The sequence below is a fragment of the Leptonychotes weddellii genome, chromosome 8, assembly GCF_054177405.1.
Source record: "Leptonychotes weddellii isolate Sample4059 chromosome 8, ASM5417740v2, whole genome shotgun sequence".
NCBI classification, from domain to species: domain Eukaryota; kingdom Metazoa; phylum Chordata; class Mammalia; order Carnivora; family Phocidae; genus Leptonychotes; species Leptonychotes weddellii.
In genome coordinates, this window is record NC_138376.1 from 86,524,978 (window position 1) to 86,545,142 (window position 20,165).

Sequence of the window (20,165 nt, forward strand, 5' to 3'; positions counted from 1 at the left end):
TTCTGAAATTTTCTCGTACTGAATCTAAAGGGTGTATTAGTTTCCTATTGCTGCCAAAACAAAGGAAGTGACTGAAAATAATGTAAATGTATTCTTTTACAGTCCTGGAGAGCATGAATCTGAATCAAAGTGTTAGCAGGGCTGTGTTCCTTCTGGGGGCTTCAGGGGGAGGTCTGTTTCCTTGGCTTTTTTCACTTCTAGTGCTGCCTGTATTCCTTGGCTTGTTATCCCATTTTCAAAAAGCATCAGTTCAACCTCATTTCCATCATCACACTTCCTACCCATTCACTCTGATCTCTTGCCTCCCTCTGATAAGGACCCTGTATTTACACTGGGTTTACAAGGATAATCCAGAATAATCGCCCCCATCTCAAAATACTTAACTTAAACACATCTGCAAAGACCCTTTTGCCACACCAGGTAACATTCACAGTGGGTGTTTTTAAATCATCTGGCCCATCTTGCTTCGTCACCACTCTGCACCCCTTCTCTCCCTTGCCTAGCACAATGTCTTAAATAGAAATCCTTGCTGAAGAAATGAATGTTTAGCTCAAATGTACACTGTGTCATATCTCCTTTATCAAGAGCGCAAACAATATGGTTAATGAAGATACACACACAGAGAGAGAAAAGTAATGCCTCTCACAAAAGCAAGAATAGGAGAACTTAAAGTAGCTCGATTCAGGCTGATCAAAATTAATGGGAAAGGAAGTAAGATATTTTATCACACTGGCACTTAGTACTAAGTCTTTAGCAATATGAAAAAATGCATCGTCTATGACGATTCATATAAATACACATATTATACATACATATGTCAGCATTTGATACATCTGCATGGATTCAAATCACTAGTTACTAATCAGAATATGAGCTATTATGTCTTCTTGCTGAAAGTTGCTTATCAGTTGTCTTTCATTCTTCTCATATGAGACAATTTGCTGAAAGGAAGAGTCCATTATTTCACTCTTCTCAGTCTGGGGTCTGCGCAGGACAACTCCCTCTACTTCTATTCTGTTGGTGCTTTCATATTCCCCAATTCACATGGGCCCTGAGATTAAAAAAAAAAAACAAAACAGTAAAGATTCCCCTTAAAATGTGTGAGCTCCTTGGGCGCCTGAGTGGCTCAGCCAATTACGTGTTGGACTCTTGATTTCTGCTCTAGTCATGATTTCAGGGTTGTGAGATGGAGGCCTGCATCGGGCTCCATGCTGGGAGTGGAGCCTGCTTGGGATTCTCTCTCTCCTTCTGCTCCCCTCCGCCCCCACAATGTGCACTCTCTCTCTCTCAAAAAAAAAAAAAAAAAAGTGTGATCTCCCAATTCTACCAAACCCTGTGACTCCATGGTAATTTTTTCCAGCACTTTCCTCTGCTGACTCAGCGCTTACAGGTTGAGGAAATTCACTTTTATGGGCTGTCGAATTTGCTGGCACTCTAACAGCTGACCTACAGTTCATAATATTCTTTCTGAAGAACAACATTGACAATTCTGGGATCTCCCATTGGTGAGTATAATCTAATTGGAACAATTATTGATGGTTTCCTAGATTGCAAATAAATCTCAACCACAACAACAACAACAAAAAGCTTTCGTTTTACTGCAAGTTCTGAAGTGAAAGCTAAAAATGTGAAAGACCCAAGTGTTTTTTTAAAAGGCTATTAGAGAGAACACATAGTAAGTACTTTTTGGCCACTGATAAGTGGTACCCAAAAGTCAGAAGGCACAGAGTGGCCTGAGAATGCCTCAGAGGTGGTAGCCCCCATGGCTGTGGCTGGGAACTAGGGTCAGATGAGCCACAACAGTAAATCCAACAACATTCCTTGACATGCCAGACCAATACCCTGCTCATGTAGGCAGGCTTTCTTCCCTTGAATTTCAGATCTCCTCTCCATGCTAGGTGTTCTGCTCACTTTATTCCTAGCTTAGCTTCAGTTTCATCATCCATAAAATAATGTTAGAAGAATGAATGAGGATAACTTATATAAAACACCTAACATATCACAGCACAACAGATCCCCCCAAAGTACTATTTGACTGATTGCTTGGTTGATTCATTGATTGAATCATTCATTCGATGTATTCAATTTGTACAAGTCTCTCTATTAGGTGTGGGAGATAATCCTGTCCAAAAAGTCATGGTTTTTTAAGGAGAGTTTTTTAACCTGGGGTCTATGGAACTCTAAGGTAAAAATATGTAACTTCAGAAGTTCTGTGATCTTCTGAAATTATAAGCAGAATTATATTGTGTTCATAAGTGCTTATGAAAATTTTTCTAGAAATAGGTTTCATCAAATACTTGAAGGAATCTGTGTAGTGGTCATCTTTGCCACCATGTGGGGAAGCCTACCTAAGATGAAAGCCAACAAGGAAGAAAACTATAAAAATCTGGAAAAAGACAGAATTACAACAACTTTTGTTGGAAGACATTCTTTCATCGGATTTTTTAGTTACATAAGGAATAAATTTTAGTTTTTGTGCAAACCTGTTACAATTGTCTTTCTCTCCTTTTAGTGAGAGTCAATCTGGTTAATTCAGTGTAAACTCTCCTTACAAACAAAGACACTAGTTAACTGCTCCCAGATACTAAGCTCTCTATTCTATGATTGCTGAGTCAACCTGGCTTTCTTATTTTTGAGGTCCATTACTTTACCCATCTCCAAGTCCAAATTCAATCCCACCATCAGCCCATGGCTTACAATGCCTTCTCGTTTTATTTTATCACTTCCACATTCACTTCTTCCCTTGTTCCAGAACATGACAGCAGAGATTATTTTTCCATTCTGATAGGCCCTGAGCCATTTGCAGAATCACAAAACCAACACTTAAGTTTCCTTCATCGTTTTCACTCCCATCTTCAGCATGCCAGAATGATGGTATAAACTCTGTCCCAATCAACATAGTTGTACTCAATACTCACTGGGCATTCAATACGTATTTGTGAAATAAATGAAATAAAGATTTCCCTCTTTCTCTGGAATCTTCCTCTTTCATTCCTAAAAGGAAGAGAAGCACCAGAAATGGAGTTTGATCCCAGGGCCTCACAGGGGACCAATCCCCAGGACGAAAGAATATTATCTTCAACCTAACTTGGTGCATGACAGGTCTGAGAGGAGAGTGCACATAAAGTTAGAGAAGTGGGGGGGCGCCCGGGTGGCTCAGTCGTTAAGCATCTGCCTTTGGCTCAGGTCATGATCTCAGCGTCCTAGGATCGAGCCCCGCATCGGGCTCCCTGCTCGGCAGGAAGCCTGCTTCTCCCTCTCCCACTCCCCCTGCTTGTGTTCCCTCTCTCTCTGTGTCTCTCTCTGTCAAATAAATAAATCTTTAAAAAAAAAAAAAGTTAGAGAAGTGGGCAGGCCCATTGCAATAAATTTGAGGCAACATCTAGTTTCACTTTCATGGCACAAATTTTTAAAGCCTACCTAAGCAATCATAACACATAAATAGTAAGTGAATAAAAAATGAAAGTTAATATTTGAAAATGAAATCAGTCATTAGATGAAAAGGGTGGGATGGGAGCTATATTTTCTCTTTTCAAAAAATTCTTATACAATGTTTAATGTTATTTAGAGTATTTTCAAAACACTGGCATAAATTGCTATTTTTTTAAACTATTGCAGATAATTCACTTGTGTTGCAACATATCCTCAAGTGGGAAGATTCCCTGATGACAAAATATCTAGAAAATAGGCCACTGAGGAGACAAATACCCACACACACATACATTTGGGGTAAAATGACAAATTCATTTGATTAAACGGACTCTATTTTATCATCATATGTATATGATGTATATGTATATCAAAATAGAGAAAAATGTCACAAGAATGACTGGAGAGTTGTTTTTTTTTTCATTGTCAGACCTGAATGAACATAAGACATGTATTTTTGAAGCTATGTTTAAAGAAGAAGAAGAGGGCCTATGCCCCTAGGTGGCAATCCCCTGTCGGGGTGGGGGGTGGGGAGCCAGCCCAAACTACTGGGCGGAGAAGAGAAGGAAGAGGCTTCTTAGGAAATCCCTGTGAGCTATAAAGGAAGTGAGGACACAGAAAATTCAGAGACCTAATAACCCCCTAAGAGCCACAGAAGCCTCTAAATTTCCATTGGAGGTTTTGAGAGGTGGCCCTGGTGAGAGGGGAAGGTGACACAGAGAGAAGAGAAACAGCAGCAAAGGCCTTTTGGGGGACGCCTAAGGAATGTGGAGGCACAGCGACAGGATCCGGGGCAATGGAGACACCAGGAGCAAAGATGGTCGACCCTCACTTCCCCGCTGTGCTCAAACAGCCCGCAGGACACTGGGGCAGACACTGGGCTGAGGGGTTGCCTGCACAGTGGGAAAGAGAAGTGTAAAACTCAAGAAGTGGGGGAAATGCCTCTTTCGGAGGGGACTTTCCCTTGCTAGTGAGGTTTCAGATCATGTTCTGCAACAACCTCGTGGCTTGTGACAGGGCTTCAGGGAAATGAGACAACCCAAATGCAAATCACAAAGGAAAAGAAATTCAGCAGTGGCTTGAGCAAACAAACTGAGCCACACCGAGTCTGACAAGGCAGAACTCTCAGGTAGTGTGAACCGTAGCAAGTGCTGCTTTGAAAGGGGAACAGCAGAGAGGAAGGGCACACGTCACTCAGGAGTAAATCATCATCAGAGCCTCCGTTTCTGGACGGCCTACTACGTGCCTTGAGCTCTGCATGCCTTACCTCTTCTCCGTCCAGCATATGATGTGGAAGAGACATTATTATCCCTATTCTCACCTGCACAGAAGAGGAAACACACTCAGAGAAATGCAGTAGGAAATCAGCCAACATCACCCAGTTCCAGGGCCAAGATTCAAACTGAGGCCCATCTGATACCAGGGATCGTGCTTCTCCCCTTGACCCTTCTGCCACTGCGCAAATCACAATCTTCTTTATGCCCAGATTTTCCTTTGTGACATGGTACAAGTAAGCTTAATATTAGGTAAGACAGCAGCTTAAAATTGGCCGATTTCAGCCCTGAGATGTCAGTCACTAACCAGTTTTGTGGAAATGGATAACTCATGCGACTTCTCTGAGTCTCCAGCGTTCTCATCTATAAAATGGGTCTGTGCTGGGGGCTCTTCAGTTCTCAACTTCTGTGAGGCATTCCTAGTCCTCCCCTGCCAAAGGAAGGAAATTTCAAAGTTGTGTTTCTTTTTTAACAAGAATATATGATAGGATTATCATATTCCAATTCTCTGTGGACACCATGCATGGAAGGATCCCATGCTTAGAAATTAAAACTACTCTTAAGATGGGGTTTTAGATGGCCCTGAGAATGGAGCCAGAGCATTCCCAGACAACCCTCTGGTAGCAGAAAGGCTGGATGGAAAAAAAAACACTCCACATTCTTTGCCCCTTCCCAGCATAAATCATCACTTACTGTGGGAAAATGATTACTTGCCAGGAGGTAGGGCCTATGACTCATTATACAGTCGTCCTCGGCCCCTGATCAAGCAAGAACTAAAGGTGGGGAGACTGAGAAGCCGGGGTGAGGACTCTGATTTGCCAACAGTTTCACCTATGACACCATAGGAGAGGAAAACTGAAAGCTAGGTGAGCAGCAGGGCAAAGTGGAGTCACCACGCTGCTATGCTGTGGGGCCGAGTCCAGAGCAGAACGACATGGGCCCCTGACTTTCTGAGTCATTCTTTGGGTCTGAGTCTTTACAGCCCCAAAGAGGCAATGATCAGCAAAATGCAAATAATGCCACCCCTCGGCTTGTCCTGACAGGCAACCAGCTGGCTAATTAACGCTTGTGTAAGAGATATCCTCCTCATCGGGAAACACCAGCAAACTTCACAAAGAGGAGTTAAATAGCTCAACATCAGCATTCATATTCTAGAATAGAAATACATGAGAGACAGACACCGCAAACACCTTCCCTTGTGGTTTCAGCAAATATTGTGCTATCCTTTCTCCTTTGTTGCTGTAAGCTATGGCATATCTACTATAAATACACTTTCTATTATATTTTTCTACATGGTCTTTGATGTCCTTAAAAATGATGTCCTTTGAACAAAGAGCTATTTTGTGATCAAAAGCATAGAAAGTTAAAATTACATACCACATATATAAAATCCTAGGAACTTACGAAAAGCAATAGGAAAATTGATCTGTTATCTGTGCTGAGTATTGTTCTCTACTTTCTTTAATGTCTTAAAGGTAGCAAAAGTAGTTCATTGTGGCGATGATGTAGAAGGGAAGATTTTTTAAATTCTCCTAGTCTGAGGAGGGGCTGTTAGATATGGTCTAGGGGTGGTGGTTTGTGATTAAGGAGCTAGAGCGAAGATACTTGGAATAATTAAATGAAACCAGTGTTAACTAGTCTCTAACTGATGTTAGGAAACAGTAGGTCTTTGGATGTGAAAAACTGAGAGAATGGAAGCCTCTTCCTCATGCTAGTAGGATAAGTATAGAATATTTCTTCAAGTATGTTCCACAGAACTCCAGGCCCTTGAGCCACTCTGCATAAGGAAGGTTTTATACTCCAAAGTAGGCAGTTTGGAGAACTCTGCAGAGTGATGTCTTCCACACCACACCCACCTTGTTGGAGAAACCTGGCACCATTGTCAGACCTAGCATTTCCCGAAGTTACTGAAGACCTCAGAACCATGCCCCTCCCCTTCTTAGGTTTCATGTGACACCCATTAATCCAGTACAACTAGTGCTTCATGACTAGTGTCATGATGAGAAAGAAAAATATAAGGGGAAGAATTTACATGGAAAGGGATCCACAGAAGGTTCCTGATCAGTGATGCCCAAAAAGGTAAGATCCTAATGTGAAGAGAGGTAGCCAAGAGACACCATGCAGGTGATGGATTAAACCGACCAGGGGAGGGGATTAAAACGAGAAAAGAGAATTAGCACTTATAATACTTAAATTATATGGCACACAATGTACCCAGCTTTGTGGGGAGGAATTATTACTCCATTTACCATTAGGAAGAATAAGCAACTCATCCAAGACCATATACCAAGTAAGTTAAAGCACTGAGGCTCAAAAGGCACTTACAGCCAGACAGCCACGCAGAGCAAGGTGCAGGGGTCGCCGGCCACCTAGCCTGGGATGGCAATGGTGCATGTGGACTTGTGACAGAGCAGTGACACGGTCCTCCTGGGACTTGAAAACAGATACGCAAGTTTTCAAAGCCGGAGTGTGCTTTCCTCTCTCTGCAAGCAGAAGCAGGCTGATGAAGCAAGAGGAAAAAACAAACACACAAAAAAAACCCCTTCTATTTCTTTCCTCCCCTCCATCTTGAGTCCCTTAGTTATCAAACTTCCAGAGAAACAGATAGGCAGGAATTGTGTCTTTAACACCTTCTCTTGCCAATTCAAAGCAGGCAAACTTTTCTCTCACAGGGGGTCCTCTCTTCTGATGTCCAGAGGAAAACAGACCCCAGTTTTTCTCTCCCAGAGGGGACAGACCACAGGGAATCTACATGAGCGCCTGTATTCGTCCTTCTGATTTCCATTCCTCTGGCTTTCTCAAATCCTTACTTTGGGAGCATTTGTGGCTGTATCTAGGATGTTGGACCACCATGACAGGGAAGGATTATGCAAAAAGGCAGGTGCTCTGTCCTAAAAATAAATGTTCTCTTTCAAGGACTGCCATCAACTTTATCTAAACTAATACTAGACTCTCAAGGTGGTTGGAGTTCAGAGGAAAACTTCAGATTTTCTTGGGTATATTGTTTACAGGAGAGATAGTGTCTTATAGAGCCCATCTTCACACAATGCATGGAGTGGAGGGACTGGGTATTACAGGCAAGGTGCTACCTAATCAGTAAGCTTCACCTTATTTAATCTCCCCTGCTTATCATTAAAAAAATATTACCCCAATAGATCTGTTTTTACCTACAAATTACATAACTGTGTTGCCAACTAATATACTATGAATAATATAAAGCATTCACAAAAAATGAATTTTTAAAATGATACTTAAAGATACATTTATTTATTTTAATTATTTCTCCCATACCTCAATAAATCAAGGGATATGTGCACCTCACTTTGGGATCACTGACCTTACTGTTTGCCTGTCACGATAGAACTCATCTATTAAAAGAGCTCAGAGGGTGCCTGGGTGGCTCAGATGGTTGAGCGTCTGCCTTCGGCTCAGGTCATGATCTTAGGGTCCTTGGATCGAGTCCTGCATCGGGCTCCCTGCTCCTTGGGAGCCTGCTTCTCCCTCTGCCTCTCTCTCTCTCTGTCTCTCATGAATAAATAAATAAAATCTTTAAAAAATTAAAATTAAAATTAAAAAATAAAATAAAAGAGCTCAGAAAGGTTTTGAGTCTCTAAATAATCTTGTTAAAATCCTAAATAGCCCATTAATAACATGATTGGTCTTAAGGCAATTGAACTATGCACTCAGAAGATTTCATCAAGCAAAAGAATTTAGGCCACTGGTTGGCTGGCTTATACCAAGTTACTTCTATTTCTCCAAATGTTTTTGGATCATGGCCCCTTGGATTTTAAGGGAACAGCTAAATATCATCTCCTCAGTGATGTTGTTCTCCCTCAAGTGTGTGTAATCTTGCAGAGCTGTTTCTCTAGAAGAGAGCAAGGTTATGTGAAGGGGAGAGAACATCTCTCCCTCCAGGGCACTTATGCAATGCAGGGTCAAGGGCTCTGTCTACAGAACTCAAAACCAGATCTTTAGGGAGTGCTAGGAGAAGAGACGGGGCTGAGCAGAGATGCTTGGGCATGGCAATTGCTTGAGTTTTCAGACAAAGAGTGCTGTCGGAAGCACAAGGAAATATTTGGCACAACCAATTAAAAAAAAAAAAAAATACAGGCCTGGGTATGGGGTATTACCTGAGGACAGGAAACCACTAACGCCCTTACATTCACTCTCCATCTAGATGCTCCCATGCACAAAATTCTCCTACACAGAAGGAGAGTATTGGTTGTTCGCCTCACTTTTCCTTTAAAGGTGTGTTCACTTCTCTTTCCATCTACAAAAAGTCTGTATTTGTTTTTTTAAAGACTCCTTGGCAGGGAAGCCCACCAAACTACCATTAACCTCTTAGTGTGGCCTTGGGGAAGGGTCCCATGACCAATGAAAGTGCTAAGAGAATTGAAAATTTGGTGATTGATAACACGGTAGAGAAGGAAGATGCAAAGGGAAACTAGAAAGGCTACTGATCTGAAAGGGGGAGATGCTGGGGGAGAGTGGTGAATAAGATCTCTGAAGGGCAAACAGAATCATTCAAACTTTGGTTTAGAAACCATTCTAATGGCAGCCACTCGAAATTTTGGTTCTTTGTTGGGTTAGTTCAGTGATCACTGAAATGAGGAAGTAAGCCGAACACTTTTGTAAGCCTCAGAGTCCACAAGAAGTTATGAAAATTCCTGGTGGGCTTCCACCAGACTCTAACACAAAGGCGAGGAAAGACAGGGAGATTCCACCGATGAGTCAGACCAAAGGGACAAGGAAGACTACAGAAGTTTTTCTCAGACAAAATGAGTCTTTAAGAGTTTGGGAGAATGAAATCAAGTTAACAACTTTGAGAGATATGGGTGCATTTTCTACAGAACCTGAAAAAGAACACTACATGATAAACCTTTGGCCATAAAGACTAATGTGAGAAGGATGCTCGGATTAAAGAGAGAAAAACAGAAAGCAAAGGAGCTGGGCCCTGAGGCTGGTGACAGTGTTGGGGGAGGCCCTTGAGATGTGGTCAGTTGGGACGAGGAAAGACCCAACCATACCTGGAGGTGCTCCGGGGAGGCGAAAGCAAGTCTATTCTCTGTGAGAGGAGTTGATGAGTGAGGCTGAGTACAGGGCCAGACTTTGTCACATCCTAATTCTTAATGAAATCAGCATGGCAATGACCTTGCCAAAGGCGCTTTAACTGTACGGCCTCAAGGAGACAGAGATTAACTGTATCAGGAAAAAGCACATTGATGGGAGATGACTAATATACGGATGAGAATTTCTCGTAAGCTTTTTCTTATTGAACACATCTGTGATAAAAGCTCTGGCATCAAATTGTATACAATACCAAAATTGTAAAAACTCTGAAGTGACTATTAAATGCGTGATGTCAGATCTAATGTGGGCATAAATAACACTGGACGCCGCAGACGGTAATTTAGAAGGTTCTAATCACATCTTGACAACAAAAACATTAGGGTCTATATAATGTCAAAGCATCTGAATGAAAAGAGAAAAACACAGGCAATAATTTTTCCTGCAAAAGCCAAACATCTGGATATTTTGGGAGACTGAACATACATTTCATAAAACCACGGCATTTAAAGTTAAAACATTCTATGATCTGCTTGGATCTAATTATTTTCCGTAAATCTGGCAAAATAGTATTGGTTCAATAACTAATAACTGAATATAATAATGTTTACTAATATGTAGCAGTGGTTGAGCTTCAAAATTACTATACGATGTATGTATGTTTAATGCCTGTATTTTATATATAATGAATCTTTTTCAAATAATTTGCTCAGTTGCAGACAGGCAGAGTCCTTCAGAACTCACGACTGTCTTTTGCTGTTTCCAGAATCCTAGTTCATCCTGTATGTGGTCATTTACATCTTTTAAATTGGACTTAAACAAGAATTTTTTTTTAATTAGCAACCATTTCTGTTATATGTTTTTATCTTATAGCCTCCTGGTTTTTTTTGTTGTTGTTGTTTTTAAAGATTTTATTTATTTATTTGACAGAAAGAGAGACAGCGAGAGAGGGAACACAAGCAGGGGGAGTGGGAGAGGGAGAAGCAGGCTTCCCGCTGAGCAAGGAGCCCGATGCGGGGCTCGATCCCAGGACCCTGGAATCATGACCTGAGCCGAAGGCAGACGCGTAACGACTGAGCCACCCAGGCACCCCTAGCCTCCTGTTCTATTGTAGCCAAAGTGTCTGCTTCCTTGCCATCTTCCCAACTACACCGTAATTCCTCCTGCGCTCACATGCGGTCCTCAGTTTCTGGCTGTGTTTGGAGCACAGCAGGTGCTCAATTAATATTTATTAAACTAAACAAGAGCTAAAACTGACATAAAATTAAGAATTCGGCTAGAGTTCAGAGAGCATGTCAGATCATTTGCACCTTAACTAATTTCTATACTTAAGCAAAACAAGTTAGGCCTGCAACTTTGATTTCATTGGGTTCTTCAGTATTCACATCAACTTGGATGCAGTTTTATTATTTTAAATGTGTGTAGTTCAGCTTGTTCATTATGACTTTCCTTTTTGTTTTTCCTTTTGCTGATTCCTTGCCAGCTTTTCTACACTTCCTTCTCACTCCCCACTTTATCACTGCCTCTGGACAAATCCATTCAGTCATTTGTTAGATTTAAGATAAAAGTTAGAGACACAGGAAGAAAAAACAAACAGAAACCTTGGGCATCGCCTTTTTACTTTAATTTTGTTTCCCAAATTACTGTAAAAACAACTTAGAGCTATGTTTTTTTTCTTTTCCCTTTTAGCACATTGTACACCCTGGACAGGCAGCTATGGTTTCTTAATGATTTTACATGATTTTTAATGCCTGGCCTTTAAATATTCAAAACAGTTTGTTAAGTCCATAATTAAATTTTAACTTGTTATTCAGAGTCTGTGCCCATGCCCAACCACTGAGAAACACGAAAGACAAATGTTGGCGCTCATTTTCGTAACATAATTAGAATCCATTTCCCAAGGGGGAAAAATATTTTTCTGGTTTGACACTTCTGTGCACAGTGACCCACCTCTCTGTAGACCCAGGCAGGGGTATACTACAGGCCAAGCCAGGTACAAGGGCTACCTTTAAATGATCCCAATTCCCGAATAGAGAGCAAGGTCAGGAGTGAAGCCCATAGCTATCCTTCAACATGGATCTCCAAATCTACCTCTTAACGCTTGCCTTCTTGCAGTTTGAATAATTTTTTTGGACTTATAAATTTTGAGTAAGTTTTTTTTAATCAATTTCAGCTGCACAGGAATAGAGATGGGAGTACAATAAGCCCTCCCACCTCCCCAAACCATTAATCAAATATTCTGATATGCTCTCTTCTAAAGGGGCACACCTCAGTCCATGATTTCCAGAACAGGCCAGGTCAAAATGTTACACACCCCAAATTCAAATGATATACAAAATAATTTGTCTGTTTTTTTTTTTTTCTACAGCATAATCTAAGCTAGCTCCCAAGAAGACTGCAGAATTGATTAATTTTATGTATTAAACTTTCTGTCCTACCCTCCAGCTTTCTAATTCCCTGGGGAATCTACATTTACAGATATACTTCAACACCTAAGTATGAACTAGACTTGAGGGTGTCTACCCAAGTCTTCAGCCTCACTGTTTATATGCTACAAGAATCTCGCTGCTCAAATGGAATTTTGTTGTTTCACATGTATTTAATTCAGTGTTTATATTGTTTGGTTTATTAGTTTGTTTTAGGGCTTTGCTCTTTATTTTCCCTCACATGGATATTTTGCCAAGTTTTCCCTACTTTGTCTTCTTCCTTCACTCCCTACCTTGCTATTGCCTCTCAGCAAACCGACTTCCAGATTTAGACATACTCATGTGGATAGAACACGAAGGCTGCATCTACACAGGCAAAGTGGGGAGCTAAGGCAACTCTTCTGTGTTCTCCGGAGAGTTGCCTTTCCTGTGCTGATATGAACTTTGGATTCATTGGGCCACTGTTCCACGCTCTAACTTTGTGTCTGAATTTAATGCCGAGCCCTGGAATCCATTTGTACTGTTGACATTTGTCATTCTTTAACCCTCTAATCACCTACCTTCACCAAACCCCTTCCCTAAAATACCAGCGAGGCTAGTAATCTTTCAGAAATAACAAGAAAAAAGAATTTACAATTATTTTGATAATGTCTGTGCAAACAGCCATAAATGCTATACTTTCCATCATGCTAAGGGCTGTAGTGTTGACAGTAAGAAAGGGTCAAACCAAATATTTGCATCTGGGGCCTCACCTGTTAGACCAGCAGTGAAGAGTCCAAAGTACAGCCCCAAGGCACCCACTGAGGCCTAACAGTGTACTTTATGAGTATTTTCCTGAAAGTTCCTGCTAGCCAACTCTCTCCGGCCCACTGCCGGCTCCTTTGAAATGGGGATATCAGCTCTCCCCATTCACTTATCGAAAATATGTCCATTACTGGATCAGATAAAATTGTTTGTATACTCATTTGAAATCCTTAGGCCTCATGCCTGCTTTGGACCAGGAAGACAGTCATTTAAAGTTACAGCCAGATAAAAGAAGAAAAAATAATTCAGGAAATTTATCCACACTCTCAACATCTCTTGTCTCCTTCCTGGAGTTTGAACTGAAAGCCCTGGTGTGCAGTAGTGATGGGGAAAATACCTATTCATTCTACTGGGAACCCCTAACACATCTTCCTTTTGTTCCTCAGATTATAGGAAATCAAGAACTTTAAAGAAAGCAATTTTATTTTGGTTCGGTAGATTGAAACAAATTCAAGCTGTTAGATAAAAGAAAGAGGAGGAATGGAAATATGGTCATCCTGCCCCACCTCAAGCCTGGAAACCTTACTGTCCCAAAACAGCATTTTTTAACATAATAGAAGCTGAAATACAGGGGCACCTGGGTGGCTCAGGCAGTTAAGCGTCTGCCTTCAGCTCAGGTCATGATCCCAGGGTCCTGGAATCCAGCCTGCCTTGGCTCCTTGTTCAGCGGGGAGTCTGCTTCTCCCTCTGCCCCTCCCCCTGCTCATGCTTTCTCCCCACTCCCCCAAACAAATAAATGAAAAAAAAAAATCTTAAAAAAAAAAATAAGCTGAAATACATCCCATTTCTTGGATGCTTACTTCAATAGTTTGTTAAAAGAAACAAGACCTCTTGTGGTCCTCAAGAGTATCCACACAGCCAACTTCCACTGAGCTAACAGTTTTGGTGTGAAAGCATTTGGGTGGGGGCTCAACTGTGGAACCAAAAAGGCCAGAGGATGGCTACTGAACACCAGGCGTGTACGAAGAATGTACGAAGAATGAAATTGCCTTAGACTATTAAAAGAAAAATTCCTAAATTATGTTTTCCTGATGCCTCCAGCACAATAAATGCAACCCCACAAAGCCCGGAGCCTTCCACAGGGAGCTGCCCCAGTCATGCCTTAGTGGGAGCTCTGGGAGATACCCTAAACCCCAGAGAATATGCACATGTGTGGAAATGCTCCCAGAGGATTGTGCTGGGTATATGTTGTGGTTTGAGTCCCTTTATGACTAAATGACATTTCTTTTTTTTTTTAAGGGTCTGAGTGGCTATGAAACATTGCCGTGAGGATAGTTTGCTGGGTTTGGTTTGTGTTTTCAAGGAGTGCACCAGTTCTTTTTGAAATGCAGCTGCCTCAAAAAGGAAGAAAAAACTATGAGGTGGGGGAGGTTGAGGCCCGGGAAGAGGGGGGGTGGTGAAGCACCGGGAGAGAATGCACAAAGTCTAAACACTTGTGATTCCGCCCCTCTGTCCTGGCGTGGGGGGGGCGGGGGGTGCTACTATTTCCCAATAATAAAAGGGTGGTGGGGTCCAGATTCTTTATTTAGTCTTAGGTCCCTCCAAGAACAGCGAAGCGGGAATTCAGCGTGTGAAGCGACTTCAGCACGCCCACACCCACCCCAGCCTCTGCAAGGCGTACCCACGTGGCCTTGGGGAGCAGTAAGTGCCGAGGTGGGTCAGGCCAGCCAGCTGACCGTGCGCCGTGCTTGCAACACTAATGGCTCCTTGTTTTCATGCTGAAAATATGCACCTCTTGGAACCTCTTCTGTCTTGGTCAGATGTGCGGGATGTGATTTACATTACGGAATGCAGGACAGGCATGCGCTTGCAAGTGTTCTGATCCAAGAATCAGGTTTCTATTATATACATGATCAGTATTGCCTTTTGTAGTGACCTGAATAGTTTGTGGTAGTTTTTTTTTGGACTTATTTTTAAATGATTCATTTTCTATCAAGCCCTACGCCCAAAATGTCTGCCTGGAAGGGCGCCTGGGTGGCTCAGTTGGTTAAGCGACTGCCTTCGGCTCAGGTCATGATCCTGGAGTCCCGGGATCGAGTCCCGCATCGGGCTCCCTGCTCGGCAGGGAGTCTGCTTCTCCCTCTGACCCTCTTCCCTCTCATGCTCTCTGTCTCTCATTCTCTGTCTCGCAAATAAATAAAATCTTAAAAAAAAAAAAATTTTTTTTGAAAAAAAAAAAATGTCTGCCTGGAAGATAACTGTGCTACAGTTCTCAAAATGTCCTGGAGACTAATTTCACAAGCTCCTTCTTCCTGTGGTCTAAGAGCCTTTGGCTTTACACCCAGGAAATGCTACGGTGTGGATAACAGCCAGGTTAGAGATACATCAGTCCTGGGCCCACTCTCTGGGCTGTCTCCTCTGCTGAGTGGTATGTGAATAAACATGACTGGGATTCCAAGCTTCTCAAAGAGACACCACAGGTCCCATGGAGACATAATTAATATATTTGCCGGAACTACTTACGTATTATTTTTTCCTTTTTCATGAAGTTATTTGTATTCATTGAAGCTTACCTCTCAGGGCTGTAGGGAGTAAGGAATAAGTTTAATGTTTCTGGAACTTAGAAAGCTTAGGGAGCTTAGTTTTAAGCCTTCACTCTACCACTAATGCGCTGGTAGACTTTTGTAACTTATTTTTCTGGGCGTTGGTTTGGGAACCCTTGTTTGGATTCTGAAAAGTTTTGGGGTTTTGATTTGTTTTTTGGTTTCTGTGTGTTTGTTTTTTCCTATAGGATCTCCCTGAGGCTTAGCTATACTAATGAGTATTATGAACTCCAAAAGTATCTAGTGAATCCCCAGCTGACAGGACTATTGAACACTTTTCCCCCCCAAAAAAAGTGTTCATATCCTGGACTCTATTGCAAGTGTTCTGTAGAATATAGATGAAAAAAGCTGAAGAACTAGAAGTGTTCTTCATGCTTTCAGTACTATGAATCTATAAAGGCAATGCAGAATTATACACATTTAATGGATATATAAAGAGGTCGTTTATGAGCTTGTTGTATCAATCAAGGCTTTATGTTGCAAGTAAAAGTACCCACTAGAGCTAGTTCAAGCAGAAAGGGACTTATTATTACCATTAGCTTATACCATCTATAGGAGGACCAAAGAACCAGTCTTGAATACTACCAAGGAAAATGCAGGAAAAAGTGGGCCAGAAAAAAATGCTCAACCACATCAGTTGTTCTAGCAAAAACACCTCCATTGCTGCCCATGGCTTGGCACATGTGGCACTAGGAAACAGGAGAAAACCCTACTCATGCTACCCTGGAAGCACCATTCTTCGCCCCTGGGCTTGCTGAAAGGTGCAGGCTCCCTGCCATGTGAACACTCCCTCACCTTGGTTACTTCTGCCTCTAAATGGAACGTCAGGGTAGGCAGAATTCTGAGATGGCCCCCAAGAGTCCTGCTGCCTGATGTAAATGCCCAGTACAATACCCTTTCCTTAAGTGTGAGCAGAACTTGTGAATATGATGGGCTATCATTTCCATGGTTACCTATTATTATAGGACAAAAAGGGATCTTGCAAATGTAATTAAAATCTCCAGTCAATTGACTGGGAATTAATCCAGAGGGAGTTATCTTGGGTGGGTCAGACCTAATTAAATGAGTCCTTCAAAGAAGTCAGAAATTCGAAGCCAGAGACCCTCTCCTGTTGGCGGCCTTAAAGAAGCAAACTACCATGTTGTAGACAGCGCCCTGGGGCAGAGAATGGCAAGGAGCCTCTACCACCAGCAAGAGAACAAGGAGCTCACTCCTGCAACTACAGGCAACTGAATTCTGCCAACAACCAGGGTGTGAGCTTGGAAGAGAACCCTGATGAAAGTGCAGCGCTGGCCGACGTCATTTCAGCCTTGTGAAGCCCTGAGCAGAGGATCCAGCTACCCCCTGCCCATACTTCTGATCTGCAGAAACTGTGAGCCAACAAATGATGTTATTTTAAGCCACCAAATCTGTGTCATTTGTTACACAAGAAAAGAAAATGAATACTTGTGTTTGCATGACAGAGCCAGGTCGGTCCTCAAAATTAAACTCCAATGGCTTTTCGATTTCTACCTTCCAAAACTTCATTTAAAAAAGCCAGAAGTGACTGGTGTTGGTATTGAGTGAATCAATCTCTAATATCAGCAACCATCGTCTTCGGGGAATTCTTTTCCAGAAGTCCATGTCTCTCATAGGACATATGATAAGTTTTAAAAAGTCCCTTAGTTTTTTGTTTTGGTTTGGGTTTTTTAAGATGGCAAAGATCAACCTAACATACAAGGACTCAAAAGAAAATAATTAACATTTTTGCCAGCAAGTCCCTTTTATGAATCAACCAGTTGTCTAAACTGACACACCAGTATTTCTAGGCTGATTCCTCTATAAAATTTTTTTTTTCATGGAATAGATAACGTTTTTAGGAAAATGATGCTATTCTAGGAATAGACTCTATAATGGGATTCTTTACATGGACATTTTCCATATCTTTATACATGTATTGATTATCTATGTATAAGGCCTCACCTCTGGGTCTCACCAACAATGAATGTATTGATTATATTTTTAGTAGTTTTTTCCCTGAGAATTAAAGAAATCATCAACAAAACAAAGCTAGTAAGGGAAGGATTTTTTTTTTTAATTTTTCCAGAAGAGAAGTAAAAGGGCAAATATTATTTATCTGATAATATACACTATTTCTCCCTGGGAATATGAGAAGACAGGGATCCCACAGTACTCCTAGAAAGTTGGAAAGTTTTCTGGTAAAGCTGAACTTGTTTCTCATCCTTATACGAATGCCCACTCACATACCCAATGTCTAGCCTACTACCTTTCCCCACATTAAAGTGGTTTAGTTTCTATCTGTTACATCAAGTAAGTTTGAACCATCTCCTCTGCCTTATTAGTACTCCCTGACCGAACTTCCTCTCATTTCAGAACCACTTGTGGTGAGGAAAGGTAAACAATGAGAATGACAATTAAGAACCCGTGATCTCCAGAAACAAAACAGAAGCCCCATTTGCTTTACCTCGTGTCGTAATTTCCCAGACCTGTTCCTCTTGGCCAATGTTGAGCCAGGCATTTTCTCCCTTGAAGGCTGAGCAACTTCTTACAAAACCACACTCTGTGGGTTTTCCCAGGTGCTGTTATTTCCTGAGCAGTACATGATAACAGTCCCTTACTTTTTACAGGCTGAAACTTTGCAAAGTGTGTTCAGAAAGTCTTGTCTCAGCTCATTTGATCCTCACAATATTTCCATAGGGGTCAGGCCAAGTGTCATTATTTCCCATTTATAAATAACAGAAACTTCTATTTCTGGAATTAGGTGACTGGTCTAAACTATGGTGAGCCGTGATGCTGAGATTGGAACCCACGTCTTTTGAGTGTAAATCGATGTTTCCCCAGGATTCTTACCCTATTACAAAAAAATACCAATGAATGGATGGAAATAAATATCCAATAGGCATTGGCTTCCTACTGTTCTCTAGTCTTACCCACCCAAATCCTCTGCCACACTTGTAAAAAGCACCTGTGACCATGGCTAACACCATCAAGTACAAGTTCCCAAGCATAAATCTGGATCCTGCCTACCTCTAAGCCTGACCCTTTATCCTCCAGGAACACTCCATTTTTTATAGTACGTACTTTCTTGCTTCTGCCTAGACTTGCCTCTGACTGCATTTTTTGTCTGAGTAAGTTATATTTGTCCTTGAAGACTCTGCTCAGACTTTGCCCAGGCTGGTCAAGATAGACCCCTTCTGTGTTCAGTCTGTTCCTCTGGTTTATCACATTATTAACATTTCTGCTAATATGTACATACATACCTCTCTAGGGTATGGGTCCATGTCTTATTTATCTTGTGTCCTCTGTATTTAACACAGTGCTAGGAATTTCATCCCTGAAATGCATGTAGAATTAGGATTTTTTTTTAAAGGAGTGGTTTTATTGGCTAGGAAATAAAAACCAAGTAACAGTGAGCCTCCAGAGGTGTAGCTTCCTTATCTAAACTGGTTCTGAAGGGACTGAGACTGAGAGTCTAAGAATGGAATGAATCACCATGAGTTGGGCTGGAGATGGGAGTGGAGAACAGAGGGAAAAATGCTCATAACCTTTGGAAAGTTCTGCTGAGAATCCTGAGGATTTAAGGTCACATGGTTGGGCACTTCGGTGGCCATGGAGTTACCCCTTTCAATTCTCCCTTCCAGAGTACCTGCTGCAGGGAACATAGCTGTCTGACAACCTCAAACTGCCATAACTTTGGACCCACTGCAGCATTCAAGTTAGGTCTCCTTCCCTTTGGCTGCTCCAGACAATGAGAACACAGTGGGAGTAGTAAGTCTGGGCCACTTCTGCCTGACAGAGGACTCCTCTGATGGGAAGTGAGCTCGAGGAGCTCAGGGATCCCCACTGACATAGCTGAGACTTTCTCAGAACTGCACTGTGGTCTGAGGCTGCTTCCAGCCCAATCCTCTCTTCTCTCCTGAAGCTTTTTCTTGCCTATTCATGACCCCAACCCCTTTTTTCCTTCAAAAGTATTTCCCCCTCGCCCATCTAATCCCTCCTTGACATCTGCTCTTCAGAAGAACTGGGCTTCTGAACTAAGAGTTAGTACTTAAAGTACTTAAGATTAAGTCTAAAAATCGAATTTTAGACTTGCTAACTCTAAATCTGTAAACTATGCTTAAAATTTAACAACACCCTTAGTCTAAAGCTATGTAGTAGTTCAGAATCAGAGCTAAAAATACCACGAAACAGGACAAATGGTTTCTGCTTCTGTATATCTGATATACACACAGGCAAAACAGAGGGTAAAAGTAGCCCAGGTTGGCCTTTAACTAATGTGAAAAATGTCATGGCTCAGTTGACTCGTGGGACAACAGGAGTGTGGCCACGTCATCGAGGTACCAGAGGGATTGAAGAGCGTGGACCAGGTGTCCAACAGTTACAGAGTATAAACAGCACAGCTGTCTCCACCACTAGCCAGGCGAAGAGAGCCCCAGAGAAGAGGAGATTGCAGAAGTGAATTGTGTATCATCCTATAATGGGGTGACATTTCAATCTATTTTTTAAAAATTTGTATTGGGCATTTCAAATCATTTTATATTTTTGTTGTGGTTATGGATTACTCATGACGGGAAAGGTATATGGAAATCATGAGGGTTGTATAACCTGGAAGCATTTGATTG

The 20,165-nt window shown here is 41.8% G+C and overlaps 2 long non-coding RNA genes across 2 annotated transcripts in view; one reads left to right on the forward strand and one right to left on the reverse strand.

Annotated features, from left to right (window-relative positions):
• Positions 1 to 559: 559 nt before the first annotated feature.
• LOC145723082 (uncharacterized) lies at positions 560 to 3,250 on the reverse strand. The gene is made up of 2 exons (XR_014147905.1): positions 2,919 to 3,250; positions 560 to 1,051 (listed from the first exon to the last, which is right to left on the reverse strand). It is a non-coding gene; the product is annotated as an uncharacterized LOC145723082 (long non-coding RNA).
• A 3,462-nt stretch (positions 3,251 to 6,712) lies between these two features.
• LOC145722860 (uncharacterized) overlaps positions 6,713 to 20,165 on the forward strand; it is a 33,892-nt gene continuing 20,439 nt past the window's right edge. The window contains exon 1 of the long non-coding RNA XR_014147433.1: positions 6,713 to 6,782. This is a non-coding gene — a long non-coding RNA (uncharacterized LOC145722860). The remainder of the gene's footprint in view (positions 6,783 to 20,165) is intronic.